The sequence below is a fragment of the Lactuca saligna genome, chromosome 6, assembly GCF_052625555.1.
Source record: "Lactuca saligna cultivar CGN05327 chromosome 6, ASM5262555v1, whole genome shotgun sequence".
NCBI lineage: Eukaryota > Viridiplantae > Streptophyta > Magnoliopsida > Asterales > Asteraceae > Lactuca > Lactuca saligna.
The window spans coordinates 133578432-133597712 of record NC_136422.1 but is presented as its reverse complement, the minus strand read 5'-3'; positions in this window follow the sequence as shown (position 1 = coordinate 133597712).

The following is a 19281-nucleotide window of genomic DNA, read 5'->3' as shown; positions in this document are numbered from 1 at the left end:
TTTGGCTTGTACGCTGCACGTACAGACTTGTACACCCAACGTACTACTCCATTAAGCCGGAACCTCATTAAGCTCTTGATACTCGATCCAAATAATTCCAAACCACATATCTACTTCTAAATGGATGTCTAGAACCATAAAGTCACTGACTTGGTGACTTTACATACCCCAGAAAGACTAAATCTCAAAGTATAACATTCTACTTCCATGGAAACGACTCAAACTCCAACATAGATGGTCTTAAAATCTAAAGGTACCAACTTTATGGACCTTGAACCTCAGAAACACTAAGAGAGGCAACTCAAACTTCCTGGAATGGAATCATGACTACTAGATCTCATTCGTGGGGCCAAAATGAACTAAAACTCACAAATGAGAGATCTAGGATATAAATGATCAAGTTCAAAGCTTTTTACCTCCAACAAGCTGGAAATGAGACATATAAGCAAGATCTATAATCTCCTCCTTGATTCCTATCCTTGAATTAAACTCTATCTTCTTGGAAATGGATCAAACACACCAAGAATGGACACCATAAGCTTAAAATGCCACCATGAAGGATTGAGGAAGATTTATAGGGTTTTAGAGGGTCGGGGATGACTTAGAAATGAAGAAAGAGGCTAACATTATGCTTATATAGGGTACAACCCTTGGATTAGGGTTTTCAATATGACCCTTATATGCCTAGCATACCTTCTCGTACACCCCGCGTAATTCCTTTTCCACGGTACGCCCTGTGTACTATGGTTTTCCCCAAAACCCTAATTCTTTCGTAGGCCTATAACTCACTCGATGCAACCCCGATTTCGACCATTCAAATATCCTTAAAAAGGTATCGAGACGCTCAAGATTATTATCAATTCGTACTCGCCATAAGATACCCCCGAGCTAAAATCCACTTTCCAAAACAACTCGAGCTGACAAATTACCGAAATACCCCTTTTACCTAAAACTCAAACTGAATATCCCGAGAAACCAAGATACATTGTCCAGATCCATCTAGGTCCAAAAACCCAATTCCTCAAGGATCCGAAGCTTGATAATACCTAGTCCTTTGATCACCAACTAAAAATGGGAACAATTCGAAACAACATGGGTAACACCGTAAAATTTAAGACAATTTTTCGCATTTTAAAACACATTTCCAAACGCATTCATTAATAAAATCTCATTGTATCATATCATTGTTCACAAAACATTTTCTAAGATCAAAACATATGAACTCCAGTGTGTGTGTGTGTGTACGAGTCATACCGGCGCCTTCCCGCGATCATCGTTGGTACCAGAAACACCACACATAACACTATAAGCATAATTGCTTAGTGAGTTCCCCAAAAATACCACATAAACACATATCAGCCACTCAAGGCTGTAACTCTGTCGACCCTCTGGTCGAGTATCTCTGTGGGATCCTCTTGATCCCATAACTCTGTGGACCCACTGGTCCTAACTCTGTAAATTCTGAATCATGCATATCACATATCACAATAATTCACAACACATATTAACATGCAAATACACTGGCATATAACTCTAAAATACTCTGTCACATAACTCTGTTACCACACAGAGGTAAAGTATAGTGAGAAGACTCACCTCAAATGTCTCAGTAAATCTCTGACTCGGTAGAAATATGATCTAGCCTCCGCCTAATAACAAAAATTAAATACTCTCATAAATATAACTATACTCAATCCTCTCTTAACACCCTCAGAAGGGTAAAAGACCATTTTACCCCTCTCCTGGCTTAAAGGCCTCATTGTTGACCAAACCCTAAAAGTCAACAAAAGTCAATGGTCAAACTTTGACCCGACTCGTCGAGTTCACTTGGGTGACTCGGCGACTCTACACGTGTCCGCTAACTCTTTAGTCCCGCTTAGCATGTCGAGTTCCTCCCCTTGCTCGATGAGTCACACCTGGCATGAATCGCAGGGCCACCCCGACTCAATTCGCCGAGTCTCAAGAACAACTCGGCGAGTTCCGCCTAGAACTCCAGTCCTTTAATCCCCCCTGACTCACTGAGTTATTTCCCAACACGGCAAGTCTACTTACTAAGTTATTTACGGAAAACCCTAACCCTACTCGCCAAGTCTGATCTTTGGACTCGGCGAATTCATGCCATGCACAAACTCCATAGACCTCCTGAGGTTAGATTTGTTCCTTTAATCCATAGATCTAACCTTCCCAAGCATGATAATCACGTAAAGTTCAGACCTTGACACTCATATAACATCTAGATGATCTTACTTAGTGATTTAGCCCCAAAAACAACATCCTAAGTTCATGGCTCCCAAAATAACTCAAAAATCTCCAAGGGTTAAGGTCTCTGGACCTCTTTGAGTCCAGATCCCATGAATAAACTCGAGAAAGGACCAATTACTCCACATATCCATCCTCTAAAGGGGTTAGAAAACCCTAACTCTAAGAATCAACATCAATTCTAAAGAAGGTCCGAATAAATACCTCAAGATGAAGTCTATGAGCTCTGAAATCACCAGAATTGCACCTCCTTCAGCCTCCTCTTGCCTTGGTCACCTCCTTGCAATTACACCAACAAAATGATCAAAAATGGCCTCTCCTTCCTCACAACCACTCTAGATCTCTTAGGGTTTCTCTCTGGGGTTTGGTAGCCGCAAATGACGGCCCTAAGGGCTTTTAAATAGGTCCTAAACCCAGTAAATTAGGGTTTCATTAAGCAGCATGGACTCGCTGAGTCCACTCATGAACTTGCCGAGTCCAACTGTGAACCCGGATAAGAATCTGCGACCATACTCGGCGAGTCTAAACACCAACTCGCCGAGTCCCCTCACAACTTCCAAAAATAAAGGAATAAAATATTATATCTGGGAATCCGGGTGTTACAATTCTCCCCCACTAGAATTAGACTTCGCCCTCGAATTCTTACTCTGCAAACAACTCTGGATGCTGCTCCCGCATCTCATGCTCCGGCTCCCAAGTCAACTCTGACCTTTTCCGATGCTACCACTGGACCTGCACCAGAGGCTCCTCCTTGTTCCTCAAAACCTTGATCCTCTGATCTCTAATCGCCACCGGTCTCTGAATATAGTTCAGGCTCGCATCTAGCTGAATATCTTCTAGTGGCACCACTGCCGACTCGTCGGCTATACACTTTCGCAGCTGCGACACATGGAAAGTGTCATGAATCTGACCCAAATCTGCAGGTAACTCCAAACGGTAGGCTACCCTGCCTACCCTCGCGATCACCCTAAAAGGACCAATATATCGGGGCCCCAACTTGCCCATCTTCCTGAATCGAATCACTCCTTTCCAAGGAGAGACCTTTAGGAGTACGAAGTCGCCGACCTGAAACTTGAGCTCGGACCGGCGTCTGTCCTCATAACTTTTCTGACGACTCTGAGCGGTCAACAACCTCTTCCTGACCTGCTGAATCTGCTATGTCGTATGAAGCACGATGTCAGTACTACCCATCACACGCTGCCCTACCTCTCCCCAGCAAATGGGGGTCCTACACCTCCTCCCATACAACAGCTCAAAGGGTGGCATACCAATGCTCGAATGATGGTTGTTGTTGTAGGAAAACTCTGCCAAGGGCAAGTACGTGTCCCAACTCCCGCCAAAATCCAACACACATGCTCGGAGCATGTCCTCGAGCATCTGAATCGTCCACTCACTCTGCCCGTCAGTCTGTGGGTGGTATGCGGTACTAAAATGCAGTCTCATACCTAATTGCTCAAGAAACTTCTTCCAGAATCTGGAAGTGAAACGTACATCTCGATCTGAGACAATCGAGATCGGCACTCCATGCCGCGATACCACCTCTCTCATGTACATCTCTGCCAACCTCTCCGCGATCACCCAAATTGCATCGACACCTCTCGCAGTCCTTGGCAATTTGGTGATGAAATCCATGGTAATCTGCTCCCATTTCCACTCGAGAATCTCTAGCGGCTGCAACTTACCATGTGGATGCTGGTGCTCGGACTTAACCCTGCGAGAGGTCAAGCATCTTTCTACAAACCATGCGACATCCCTCTTCATACATGGTCACCAATACTCCATCTTTAGGCCCAGATACATCTTAGTGGCCCTGGGATGGATCGAGAACTTCGGTTGATGAGCCTCTTCCATCAAAATGGTACGCGTCCCGCCCACAGACGGTACCCATATCCGACCATGGAATGTCATAAGCCCCCGGCTATCGGTAACGAATTCCGATACCAGCCCGATAACTCGCTCTCTCTTCTGGCTTTCTGGCTTCACGGCCTCAGCCTGGGCCCCACGAATAGTGTCCAACACCGGAGTCATCACTTTCAGTCTCAAACAAACATCTCGTATCAGGGCGCCCTCCGCCCTACGGCTCAGTGCATCGGCTACAACATTAGTCTTGCCCGGGTGGTACAAGATCTCACAATCGTAATCCTTCACCACATCCAACCATCTCCTCTGGCGCATATTTAGGTTAGGCTGATCCATTAGATACTTCAGGCTCTTGTGGTCCGTTTATATGGTACACCGAACCCCATATAGATAGTGACGCCAGATCTTGAGGGCGAACACCACTGCTCCCAACTCCAGATCGTGGGTGGGGTACCTCATCTCATTAGGCTTCAGCTGCCTCGATGCGTATGCTATCACATGACCCCTCTACATAAGCACCGCTCCCAACCCAGATATCGACGCGTCACAATACACTACGAAGTCCTCCATCCCTTCCGAAAGGGATAACACCGGAGCTTCGCATAATCTCTGGCAAAGTGTCTCGAAGGAGGCTTGTTGCTTTGGACCCCATGAAAAAGCAACACCCTTCCGAGTCAACTTGGTGAGTGGCACGGCGATCTTAGAGAAATCCCTGATAAATCTCCGATAATAACCAGCCAACCCTAGAAAACTCCTGATCTCGGTAGGTGACCTCGGCACCCCACAACTCACCACTGCCTCAATCTTGGTCGGGTCAACCAATATCCCTTTCTGGTTAACGAGGTGCCCTAGGAACTGGACCTCTCGCAACCAAAAATCACACTTGGAGAATTTGGCATAAAGCCTCTCCAATCTCAGGACTCTGAGGATCTCCTTCAAATGCTCCTCATGTTGTTCTCTGGTTCTTGAATACACCAATATGTCGTCAATGAACACGATCACCGAGCGATCCAACATAGGTCTACACACTCTGTTCATGAGATCCATGACCACCGCTGGTGCATTGGTGAGTCCGAAAGGCATCACCACGAACTCGTAATGCCCATAGCGACTCCTGAATGCTGTCTTCTGGATGTCCTCATCTCGCACCCTCACCTGATGATATCCAGATCTCAAATCGATCTTGGAGAACCAAGATGCTCCCTGCAACTGATCGAACAAATCGTCGATCCTTGGCAACGGGTAACAGTTCTTGACCGTTAGCTTGTTCAACTCCCGGTAGTCAATGCACATCCGGTGTGAACCATCCTTCTTCTTGACAAAGAGGATAGGCGCTCCCCAAGGTGAGCTGCTCGGCCGAATAAACCCTTTCCCCTGCAGCTCCTGAAGCTGCAAGGACAACTCCTGCATCTTTGTGGGCGCATGGCGAAAGGCGCAGCCCCCGAAACCAAATCGATATTGAACTCGACCTGCCTCATGGGGGGCACACCTGGAAAATCTTCTGGAAATACATCCGGAAACTCACGCACTATCGGAACCTCATCAACTAACCTCGGTCTCTCTGAATCAACCCTCGCATCCATCACATATACTACAAATCCCCTACAGCCATGCAGTAGACTTTGTCTCGCTCTGGAAGCCAAACAAAATGCTGACCCAACACGTGTATCCTCTCCGTACACCGTAAGCACTCCCCCACTGGGGCCTCGCATTGTCACCAGCCGTCTCTCGCAGTTTATGACCGCTCCAACTTTGCTCAACCAGTCCATGCCCACAATGACACAGACATCTCCCATTGCAATGGGAACCAAATCAATCGGGAACTCAATGCCAAAAATCTCGAGTACACATCCTCGGATCACCTCAGTGGCATACACCGTCCTCTCGTCAGCTATGGAAACTCTCAGAGGTCGACTCAACGCCTCTCGGCTAATACTGATGTGCTGACTAAAAGCCAAAGATACAAAAGACCGACTCGCACCCGAGTCAAATAACACCAAGGCAGGTACAGAATTCACAAGAAAAGTACCTACGCATAACACAAAATAAACACAATATCCCAACATCAAAATAAATACAAGAAAGGATACATACCAGCCACGACGTCGGGCGCAGCACGGACCTCCTTCGTAGTCAACTGAAAGGCTCTCCCTCGTGCCTTCGGTACCTCGGCCTTCATTGGCCTACTCTCAGTAGCTCTGATAGCCGCAGGGGTGGATCCCTGAGGTGCTCCCTAGGTTGTCCCTCGCAACTGTGGACACTCTGCCTTGCGGTGTCCGGTCTGGTTGCAGTGAAAACATACTACAAACCTATTGGGGCAATCCTTGGCCATATACCCCTCCTTGCCACATTTGTAGCAAGACCCTGCTCTGCACACCCCATCGTGGCTCTTTCCGCACTTTCCACAAGTGCGGCCCCTCTGACTCCCAGATCTCGAATCAGCAGGCTTGGCCCGCTTGGCTGCCAGCTGAGACTGCACCGGTCGCCGATCCCTCCCCTGAGACTCAACCTCCTCCCTAGCTTGAGTCTCCAGCTCTATCTCTCTCTTCCGGGCATTTTCCTGAAGCTCAGCAAATGTTCGGTACGTTGAGTTCACCACGAACTCCCGTATATCCCTCCTCAAAATGCTCAGATATCGGCTCGCACGTGCCTGCTCGGAGGACACGTACTATGGGCAGAACATCGCCCTCTCATGGAACATTCGAGTAATCGCAGTAACAGACTCGGTACCTTCCTTGAGGGTCAGAAACTCCTGTGCCAATCGCTCCATCTCCACCTGGGGAATGTACTCGTCTTGAAACTTAGCAGTGAACCTCTCCCAGGTCACTGCAGCAAGCTCAGCAGGCGTGTAGTGCGCCGTCACAAACTTCCACCAGTCCTTCGCTCCCAAGCGAAGCTGGTTCAGCGCAAACCGGACCCTCAAATGCTCAGGAGATGAGCAAGTAAAGAAACACCCCTCCGTGTCTGAAATCCACCTCATCGCTGCAATCGGGTCCTGGGTCCCATCAAACTCCGGTGGTTTGTGTTGCTGAACTCCCGGAACAGCAACGCATCACCACCCTGCGGTCTAGCTGCAGCTACAGCTGCAGTGGCCGCAGCAACAACAACATCAGAAAGAGCAGCGTATCTCTCGTCAAATGTCTCTATCAGGGTGGTCTTGATAGACCCGAACATCTCTGGAATCTCAGCGCGGATGGCAGCAGCCACCTCATCATGAATCATCTGGCGGAGCTCCTCGTCGCTCACACCCCCTCCACTAGTCCCTGGTCTGTGGCGCGTCCCCACCATGACACCTCTCTGAAAAAAACAACACAAGATATCAAAGACTCGCTCGAGCGTACACACACTCGATATCCCCAATCCTACTTGGTTTCTGGTATCCTAAGGATTCTTACCTAGGTTGCGCACTAACCTGGTGCCTTCGATAGTACGGGCCCAATACTACCGACCACACCGACTCAGCACTCATTCTTGGTCCTCCTCCCAGAGTCCCAAATTCCAAGCACTCTACTCTCTAAAATCATGTGCTACTCACTAGCAGATATCTCATAAGCATCTCGCTGCTATCTAAACACTCTCAACATTTCTAGTAGCAAAACCCCTAGACTAAGGCATCATATATCAGGCCACTCTAGTCCTAATAAGGATACCTAGTCTACTCTAGCATGCGTATCATAATTCATCATATAAGCGTAACATAACATATACGATAGCACTTATTGTAAGGATATTTTGGAAAAATCACCGTTCGGGCGCTGGCTGATCGTACACACGGCTTTGCTCTGTTTGTCTCAAAACTCTTTTTACTCTTTTCAAAAATTTTACCTTATTATCAAAATTTTCCTCAAACCCCCCGTTTGAGTTCAGATACGCCCGAAGATGCATCCGAATCCCTCAAACCAAGGCTCTGATACCAACTTGTAACACTGTAAAATTTAAGACAATTTTTTGCATTTTAAAACACATTCATTAATAAAATCTCATTGTATCATATCATTGTTCACAAAACATTTCCCAAGATCAAAACATATGAACTCCAGTGTGCTTGTGTACGAGTCATGCCGGCGCCTTCCGCGATCATCGCTGGTACTTGAAACACCACATATAACACTATAAGCATAATTGCTTAGTGAGTTCCCCAAAAATACCACATAAACACATATCAGCCACTCAAGGCTGTAACTTTATCGACCCTCTGGTCGAGTATCTCTGTGGGATCCTCTTGATCCCATAACTCTGTGGACCCACTGGTCCTAACTCTGTAAATTCTGAATCATGCATATCACATATCACAATAATTCACAACACATATTAACATGCAAATACACTGGCATATAACTCTAAAATACTCTGTCACATAACTCTGTTACCACACTAGGTAAAGTATAGTGAGAAGACTCACCTCAAATGTCTCAGTAAATCTTTGACTCGGTAGAAATATGATCTAGCCTCCGCCTAATAACAAAAATTAAATACTCTCATAAATATAACTATACTCAATCCTCTCTTAACACCCTCAGAAGGGTAAAAGACCATTTTACCCCTCTCCTGGCTTAAAGGCCTCATTGTTGACCAAACCCTAAAAGTCAACAAAAGTCAATGGTCAAACTTTGACCCGACTCGTCGAGTGCACTTGGGTGACTCGGCGAGTCTACACGTGTCCGCTAACTCTTTAGTCCCGCTTAGCACGTCGAGTTCCTCCCCTTGCTCGACGAGTCACACCTGGCATGAATCGCGGGGCCACCCCGACTCAACTCGCTGAGTCTCAAGAACAACTCGGTGAGTTCCGCCTAGAACTCCAATCCTCTAATCCCCCCTAACTCACTGAGCTATTTCCCAACTCGACAAGTCTACTTACTAAGTTATTTACGGGAAACCCTAACCCTACTCGCTGAGTCTGATCTTTGGACTCGGCGAGTTCATGCCATGCACAAACTCCATAGACCTCCTGAGGTCAGATCTGTTCCTTTAATCCATAGATCTAACCTTCCCAAGCATGATAATTACGTAAAGTTCAGACCTTGACACTCATATAACATCTAGATATCTTACTTAGTGATTTAGCGCTAAAACAACATCCTAAGTTCATGGCTCCCAAAATAACTCAAAAAGCTCCAAGGGTTAAGCTCTCTGGACCTCTTTGAGTCCAGATCCCAAGCATAAACTCGAGAAGGGACCAATTACTCCATATATCCATCCTCTAAAGGGGTTAGAAAACCCTAACTCTAAGAATCAACATCAATTCTTAAAGAAGGTCCGAATAAATACCTCCAGATGAAGTCTATGAGCTCTGAAATCACCAGAATCGCACCTCCTTCAGCCTCCCCTTGCCTTGGTCACCTCCTTCTTGCAATTACACCAACAAAATGATCAAAAATGGCCTCTCCTTCCTCACAACCACTCTAGATCTCTTAGGGTTTCTCTCTGGGGTTTAGTAGCTGCAAATGACGGCCCTAAGGGCCTTTAAATAGGTCCCAAACCCAGGAAATTAGGGTTTCATTAAACAGCGTGGACTCACCGAGTCCACTCATGAACTCGCCGAGTCCAGCTGTGAACCCGGATAAGAATCGGCGACCATACTCGGCGAGTCTAAACACTAACTCGCCGAGTCCCCACACAACTTCCAAAAATAAAGGAATAAAATATTATACCTGAGAATCCGGGTGTTACAACATGTTACAATCCATGTCTCATTTCCATACGATATTATGTAGAACGGAGAAATATCTGATCACTTATTTGAGGACATGTCACTAATTGGGTCAGAGTTTGACAGCAGGTTTTGGTAGCTGCAACTTGCTGATCAATTTGGTAGTTATACTGGCAGTTAAAATTATTAGACTTATCCGATTAGGAGACTGCTAGATTAGGTGTCTAATCCTATAACGATAATAGGTATAAACCTGAATTGATAGTAGCACAGTCCTTTTGGGTTGCCCTCAAAACTAACAATTGAATATGATGACTTTTAGAGAGAGAAGAATCATTTATTAATTTATTATATGGTTAATAAATTAATTGGAAATCATGATAAATGATTTATTAATATATTGTGAGAATAATATATTAATTGGAAATCATATTATTCAATTAATAATTAATCAGAAATTAATTGAATTAATTTTGGGATTAATTGGATTAATTAAAAGTGCAGGGTCAGTTTGGTTAAAGTTGAGGAAAGGAGCCCATGGACCTCATTAGATGAGGTTGACGAAAATCACTTGGGGAAGCCCAAGGAATTTCGTCCAAGCCCTTCCATAAGGAAGAGGATGAGCTGCATGGTCACTAAGAAAAGGAATTAGGGTTTCCACCCTTAAACCCTAGCGTTGGGACTAAGCTTCCTCAACTATAAAAAGACCCTTAGCCTCATAATTTCGGCCAAACATTCTTAAAGAAGTCAGGGCTGAAATTCCAACCTCTCTCCTCTTTCTCTCTTTATAGTATTCCTTGGTTGTTAGGGTTTGGGTATGAGCCATTAGAGACGTGACACTTGTGGCGCTTGCTACCAAAGGTTTTCAAGGAGGAATCCAATATTGTTTACTACAACAATCTTAAAGGTTAGTTTTTCTTGTTCTTATAAATTAATTATATCATAGAAAGGTTTTATAACCTTGGGTTCATAGTATGCTGCTATTCTTGAAAGACATAGATCTAGTTAGGTTTCATGTGCCCTAATCAATAGAATTGTTTGATTATTTTCCGTTATTGTAGTTGTAACCCCTAAAACCCATCAATAACACCTAGTAGCCACTGATCCCATGTTGGGGGCATCGAACCTGCAGCTTTTTGAAACTCTCCCAGTAAGTATGTGAAGCTTCTCCTTTTTCTTGTTTGATACCAAGGATTTCTCTTATGAGACTGGAAACTTGAGTTTCTGGAAAATACTTCACTAAAAAAACTTCGCGGGTTGTGTCCAAGTATTGATCAAATCGGATGGAAGCTCATACAACCATTCTTTCGTTGATTCTTGAACTGAAAAGGGGAAGGCCTTTAACTTTATATGATCTTCATTAACATCATGTGACTTCATTCTTGAACTGTCACACCCCCGGACAGACGGCGGAAACGTCTGAGGGCTCGCGTGACTTAAATTGTAATATCATCACAATGAATATACATGAAGCATAACATAAACATCACCATGCATTAATACATTACAACTGACCTTGTTCACATCAAGTACATTGTCTAAATATTACATATCCATAGCATAAATTGTTTGAGAGTTTTCAAAACATAACATCCTAACACACTTGGTATTGTTCTTCAACTTATCCGTTACCTGAGAATACAAGTTATTTTGAAAACGTCAACATATAGAATGTTGGTGAGTTCATAAGAAGGTTTGATGTGAAAATGTTTTGTGTAGTTTATAAAACCCAGAAAATCCGATATATTCTGAAATGGTAATTGTTTATACAAAAAGTGTGATGATCCATAGGTATATGCATGAATGATTTCAAATCATGTATAAATGAGAAGTTTTGCATTATAGTTATTGAAAGCACAAGTGAATAATGTTGATTTCCCCGGAAAACCCGATGTTTTCCGATAAAATAGTGTGATCGTTTTGTATTACTATATCGTTACAACGAATGAATATGATTTCCCTTATTACGTAGATGGTATTGGATCTCTATATGAGTCGTTATAACCATGCATGATAGACTACTTCGTCTGTCTTGGCATTCTAGTGAACGCCAGAATTGATCTTAAGATTTTGTCACCCTAGACTGGCCGAGTCTAACTGTAGCGAACAACTTAGGTGTGGGGGAGTCACCCCCATATAGATCTATACACAAACTCTCACTCTCCCTCCAGGAGACTTTGATTATAACTACAGACTACGACCGACACTTATTGGTGTCGCCCGTTATTGCTCACTTAATCCAAATGAATTTGATTAACCTTGATTAACGACCTGATTTTTGTTTACTTGAATAGAAGGTAAGCCTAACAGACGAGGAGAAGAGGACCATGAGGTCCTACTAATCACGTTTGTTATTTAAGGCTGTCGAGTATGCGAAGGACGCGTTGGCCTATTTCGTATATGATTTATTTGGACCTTACTAGCAATGCTAATGGGTCACTGAAGCCCAATAGCATGTAAAAGCCATTGAGGGTCCCTTAAGCATGTAATTGGGTCACAGGAGGCCCAATAAACAGGTATTATTTATGTTAGGCCCAAAAGTCATGTTAATGGGTCACGAAGGCCCAATAAGCATGATTAGAATCTTTCAAGCCCAACAATTTGAATGTTTACTTGTTTTGTATAGTATAAATGTTGGGAATTCTGTTTGAACAATTGTTGAATTGCAAAGGCACAAAGTTTGTCGATTGTTTTATAACGATATTTAAATTTATGAAAATATATGTATATTTTTCATTCTAAATTCATAAGTTATAATTTGGTATTTTTGACCCAAATATCTTAATAATAAAATAATTGACTCAAAAATATTGGTTTGACCTATTCAGCCCTTCTTTAATAAAAATGACCATTTTAGTCCCTTTTTATAAAACAAATGACATTTTAGGTCCTTAAACCATTTTTCATGATACTTTGGCCCAAAGACTTATTTAAATAATGTTTTCAGCCCAGTGTTTACTTTTTGGCAGTTTCAACCCCTTTAGTAAAAATATTTTCATTTATAATCCAAACTTTTCGCAACTTTTACAAATTTCACCAAAAATCCAAAAACTTTACATTAATCCTTTTTGGCAAATAGGGTCATTTTAACCCCTGAAATAGATTTATTTACTTTTCTACCTACTATTTTGAGAAATTTACCATTTCAGCCCCCTTAAAACCATATTTTTCGTAAATTTGGGCCTATGGGCCGAAAAGCCCAAAATTTTAGCCCATTAGGCTAAAATTTACATTTTTAGTCCTTTAAAAAGCATGGTGTTTATAAAAACTTCTATTTTGACTGTTTTGAGCTTTTTGATCCTGGTAAAAACCGTAAATGACAACTTTTTCCCCAACTTTTGTTTATTTGAAAAAAAAAATAGTCCAATAATGAGTTTTATGTTGTAACATGCCTATTATAAACTTTATATGGTAGTTTTTCTTAACTTGTTAAGTGTAATACATCCTAGATCACATATTTTTCCTCCTTGAACTATAGATCTCGAAATATCTTTCATTTTTGGCACATATTTACCACATAAACACAAGAAATCACACATAACATACAAATACACATAGATCTACACATTTTACTTGTATTCTCCCCCATAAAACATGTGAAAACCGAAAATAGAGGGGTATGAACTCACCTTGGGTTTGTGGGTTCGGTTTTTGAAGAAAAGATGAAGAGGTTTTTGGTCCTAGCAACACCTTTGAGTAGATCTCGAACTTGCGATGATTCTAGGAGTATAATTACCCAAAATGTTTAAGAGAAGTGATCCAACATGAGAAAAGAGTTATATAATTCTTGGATATCTATAACTTACCAAGAAATGATGATGATCTTGTGGAAATCCCCTTGATACACAAGCAACACTTCAAGATTTTTGGAGGGAGAAGGAAGAGAATACTTAAGAGTGATTAAGGAAGATGTTTGAAGAAGTTTATGTATGTGGGTTGTGGCTCTCGACCGAGATATCAAGAAGAGAAAAGAGAGAGAAACCTTGATGGATGTTGGATCATACAAGTTTGAATGGAAGTATTAGATGCAATTGTCTTATTATGTTTTGTGTAATATGGAGGTCGCACCCCCAAAGTCAACCTCTATTTCCTTTCCTTTTTTTTATATATATGTTGGTCGAGAGGGAAAAAGGAGAGAGGTGGTTTGGGCTTTTAGTGCTTGAGTCCGATAATATGAAGTCCAATTTGATGGTTTTCGGCCCACTGGGCCCTTAGGGTAGCTCACGGCCCAATCTTGTATAAAAGAATGGATTTGAGTCCATTAAAGCTAATTGGATTTGTTATGGCCCCATAAGGCCCATTATAGGTAAACTAATCCATTTTAGATCCATTATGGCCCAAAATGTTAAGTTTCGTGCAAGTGGGTCCACTTAGGGCCCATTTAAGGTTCCTAAGCCCAAAACAGTCAAATTGGAAGCCTATTGGTCCATTAGGCCCAATAAGGAAATCCTAGTCCATAATAGACTTAAACCGGGATTTCTAGGGCTTCCAACCTTTCGTTGACTATTTGAATGTTTGTATAGAGTGTTTGATGGAAATTTTGTTTTCATTGAATAAGCATCATACATGCTTTCAAGTTTTAGCTACAATGTTATCCTTGTTAAGTGTTTAAGAAGTATCATAATTCCTAGTTGTGACATGAACCAATCACATTGAGGAAATTATGTAAGTCCTCTTTTTCTAGACCTCAGAATGTAGGAAGAAGATGTATCAGCCCAGATTAAAGTTCGAACTTCTGGCTTCTAGAAAAGTAATGCAGAGAGGTTGTTGATTGATCTTTTGAGTGACCTACTCTCTGAGAGTCTTTTATGCTTCTTCCTCTGTGTCACTCATGGATGATTTTTTAGATTCTGAAGGTTTTAGAGTTTTAGATTTTTTAGAAGAAACTATTTGCTCTGATTTAACTGGGGATGGTGGTGATTCTGTTTTATAGGGGCTGTTAGAAGGTGAAGATGGGGGTGCTTTCGGAAAATATGTAAAAGTTGGGTCTGGTTCGTTCCACAAGGAACTGCTTTCTGGTGTAGTAATTTCTGGAGGTACGGAAGAGGATGAACCAAAGAAACCAGTTGATTGTTTTCTCTTTTCTGCTTCTTTCTTTAGTTTCGTTGCAGTTATTTAATTTTTGGATCAAAAGCTAAAGGTGCACCTGTATGAAAATTTGAACGGCATAAAACTATTAGAAAGCACCCTGTCCTCGGCAATGGCACCAATTTGTTAACATGCTGTCGTGGGCGTTTTAAGAAAATAAAATTTCACTATTGGTTGCACTATTAATATAGCATAGGGAAGCAGGATCGAATCCTCAGGTACACAGCCTAACGGTCAATGCCTTTTTGCATCAGGCACATTCTAGTCAATAAAACATAAATTATAAAATTGGTGTTTTTGAATTAAACTGAAAACTTAAAATAGCAGTGAAAATAAAATAAATGAAAATCAATAATGAAAATGATTTCAGTTCTACTGCGACTTTCCTAATCATGCAATCAGCCCAAATCTGGTTATGCAAAATGCATTCTATTTAAGCTGGTACTGAGAAAAACTAACCAACTCTAGTATAATCTCTTTTACCAAAACTAGTTAACCAAAACAAACTAAACAAATGAGATGATTCACGGCCTTCTGATCTCCAGTAGTCGCTGAAAGGTATCATAAATCGCCTTCAGAAGTGTTCTCCGTCGCTTGGAACCGTCTAACCATTCAATTTAATAATGAGGGTCGTATTTATACTCAAGATGGATGCTTCCAGAATAAGTCAACGATAAATGCGATCACAAATAAGGATTATGCGATTGCAAAAATTGTGATTTTTTTTCTAGATTTACCCTTAAATGATGTACGAGGCTTTTTTCAACTTTTTCAAGACTTTGGCACAAAGTGCGGTCACAGAAAGGCAAAATGCGATAGCAGTTTTACAGACTTCTTCCAAAATTGCGCTTAAATGAAGTATGATGCCAAATGTGAAGTTTCTAGGGTTTCGTGACAGAAATGCGATCGCAATGTGTCCATATGAAATCACAGAAATCAATTTTTTTTCTTCAGATGACTTCCTGATGAAATATTTCGACTTTGGAAAACTCCGTTGCATTATGCGATCTCAGAAACTGAAAATGCGATCACAGATATTGATTTATGGCTTGTTTCGGACGCGATTTTTCAGTTTAATCACTCTATATTATTCCTTAGCATCCATCTTCAATTCCAGCTCCAGTTAGGCTCCAAACATGCATCCAGCAGCTTCCAAAGTACTGTTCTACTCGATTTATCTGAAAACAATACAAAAATGCTAGTAGTATGGGAATACTGATGAAAGACATGAGACGAACATTATTTAAACAAATGTCATGTAAATGTACAAAATATGATACTAAATGCTAATAAAAAACTATCCTCAAGATGCATAAAATGACATCTATCACACATCACAAAGAAAGAATCATTAATAAAGTTATTAAACTTTGCGTCTAAAGTTTGTGAAAATCTTGACCCTAGCCTCTCGGTATTGAACCTTACAATATCTAAGTCACCAGAAACAAAGTAACAACTTACATTTCGATTTATAAACACTCGAATATACTTCTATAATATCAATTTACCCCTCTTATATTGCGGGGCTTAAAAATTCACCTTATAAAACTTGAAGTTAGTTTATAGTTTTTTCTTTAGAAAAATAAGATCTCCATCCAATTTTTATGTAAGTGCTTCCACAACATTTATTTCAAAGTTCCAACATCAAAAGAAAATCATGGTGAGATAATGATCAATTGCGATGAGATTTAATGAAAAATATCTTCTTTCTTTGTTTTAACTGCTTTTCGCGACGCGTAAAAGGTAGTAGCCTCGTGATTTGCACCGTGCCTCCACTATTTTCTGCCAATCTTTTTCCATGAGGTATGATCCTACCAAGCTTACCCCTCACTTATGTGATGCTAACTCCTCACCATTTTTTGAAATTTTTTCCATAAGCTCTGCGTTTTTTTTTTAATTTTCCAAATGCATCTAAATCATTGAACTTGGTGCAAATATATAACTAAGGACCACACTTTGTAAGCTCTTTATTCTCTATGTGTGTGTATGTGTGTGTGTATATATATATATATATATATATATATATATATATATATATATATATATATATATTTCTACCTTGCTTCCTCATTCCCTTTCAATATGGATGTATAAAAAAGGAACTAGCATACAACTTCCAACCAACGTCAAGCTCACAATATTATATTGTCCTTCTACATATAAGGATAAGTTCAACATGACAAAGGTTCCTTATGCTGGTGAAGTTGGTAGCTATAATGGAAACATGATAAAATCCCAGGGTTAGAAAAAATAATTGTAAGAGTAGTACATCGAAAATTTTACATTACAGTGGGAAGTTTCTCAAAAAATTTGAATTTTGAGAGGTAGCACTAGCTACCTAGGAACCCATATGTCTGCCCCTAATTGGTAGCTTAATGTACACGATGTTGTGTAGAAGACCATATTTAATGCATATAGTTGGGCTAGTTAGCTAGTAGTACATGTTGATTTCGAGCAAACAACCATTGAAAAAAATGTAAAGCTTATTTTAATACTTGAAGGGTACTTGAACTTATTGTCTTATTTTTGTAGAACTCGGAACACTTTTGTGTTAGTGATTAGTGTTTAGGCCCAAGTCCTTTTGGGTTTAGCCTTTAGGGTTTAGATATTCTGTATGTATTCCTATGATATTGTCCTTTGAGTGATGAATAAATATATTGTCTTACATGGTATAGAGCACTAGGTTAACAACCATATTGCTAACCACAACCTACAGCTGCCGCCCTCCACCTCTGGTGACCTTTCTCTAATAGTCTTCAGACGTGCCTTCATTATGTTTCATATCATTTCCTTTCTTCTGTTTTCCGTGCAAATGATAAAATAGTCGTCAACACCACACAAAGCTCCTTCATAGGCTTCTTCTACTACATCGTTTGCTTCTGCCCCGTCCTCGGATGTCCCCTGCCTATGATCCTTTTGTCTCCTCTTTGGTTGGCCACTTCTTTAGAACTCTATTCTGAGTCAACCTATGATCTGCAATCGACTCTCTCTCTATTAGCACTCTAGTCGTTGTTCTCTCTGGAATTGGCCCTGTCCGCCGCAGCTCGAGCCCTCTTTCTTCCTCGTTGCCTTTCTCTGGACTCCTCTGCCGCCAGTTCCACGATCGTTGTTGTCGTCACTCTTCTCTTCTTCTGCTACATAATTGCCTTTGGATGTCGCTTCTTTACTCTTCTTCTACGACGAGGAGTAGTTGTTAATCGTCATCGTTAGAGTTTTGCCTCACCGCTGCCGCTTTATTCATCTAGCTTTTATGTTTTGTTCTTTTGTTTATTTTTCAAGTTAATCGTCTCATCCCGATTAAACTGCAGGGGCGTGTTAATGATTAGGATTTAGTCATTAGGTTTAGATATTATCTATATATTCCTATGATATTGTCTTTTGAGCGGTGAATAAATCTATTGTCTTTAATTTTGAAATCTAGCTACGTCTTTATACTCGAGGTACATTTATTAGTTGGAGAGCGGACTACTAAATTTGTTGTTTTGCCCATAACTGAGGCTGAATTAATTTCTAGTGTTAAGGAAGCTTTATACAATTAGTAGTTTTTGGTCACTCAAAACGTAATTGTTTTTTACATTTAATTCGAACAGATGTATTGTAACAAACAATTATCTCCAATATTGAGACACTAATAGCATCCTTCGGACATGATTAGAAGTTAGAAAAAACATTATATGTTGACTTTTATTTTCGGGGGAGAAAACATATTTATTTATATTTCACAAGAACACATGTCATATCTGGGGAAGGAAGAGAGATTGCGTAGGAATCCTTTTGATGGTACTTGACCAACACGTCGAGTAGCATCCAATTTAATGATCCTTGTTTTTGTTTAATAGAAACTATAAACTTCTATTATCTAATCTAAGATCTTAATAAAAATCTTCATACTTCTTATTAAAAAAGATATATAAGATGCGGATTTTAACTTGTTTATTATTTCATTATAGATTATAGATATCAAGTTTTTTGGTGACAATATTTGTTATTGTGATTTTGTTTTCTTTCTAAACATAATATGAAGTTAATAATCAATATTATAATTATCTTTATTTTACTTATATCTTATATGTGTCATTACATATGTTATAACTTTTTCACATGACAAAAGAAATTGTAACGACGAGCGGCGTAGATCCCACGGTCTTCTTCCTGGATATTGCTTTCTTCACTCGTCCGCATCACGTGCAATGTTAATTTGAGTCCGTCATTCCATTCCATTTCTTTTGACTTGGAAGAATTAATTAAGGAAGAGTAAAGCATATCATATGTTTTAATTTATTGTTTTTTAAGTATATGAAAAACTAACAAGGAATTAGAAAAATATAATATTATAAAAAGTTAACTTTTACTTATTAATAACCAATATTCTATCCTAACTTTCTTATTCTTACTCAAAATCCAAATTTTTTTTTAAAAACCAC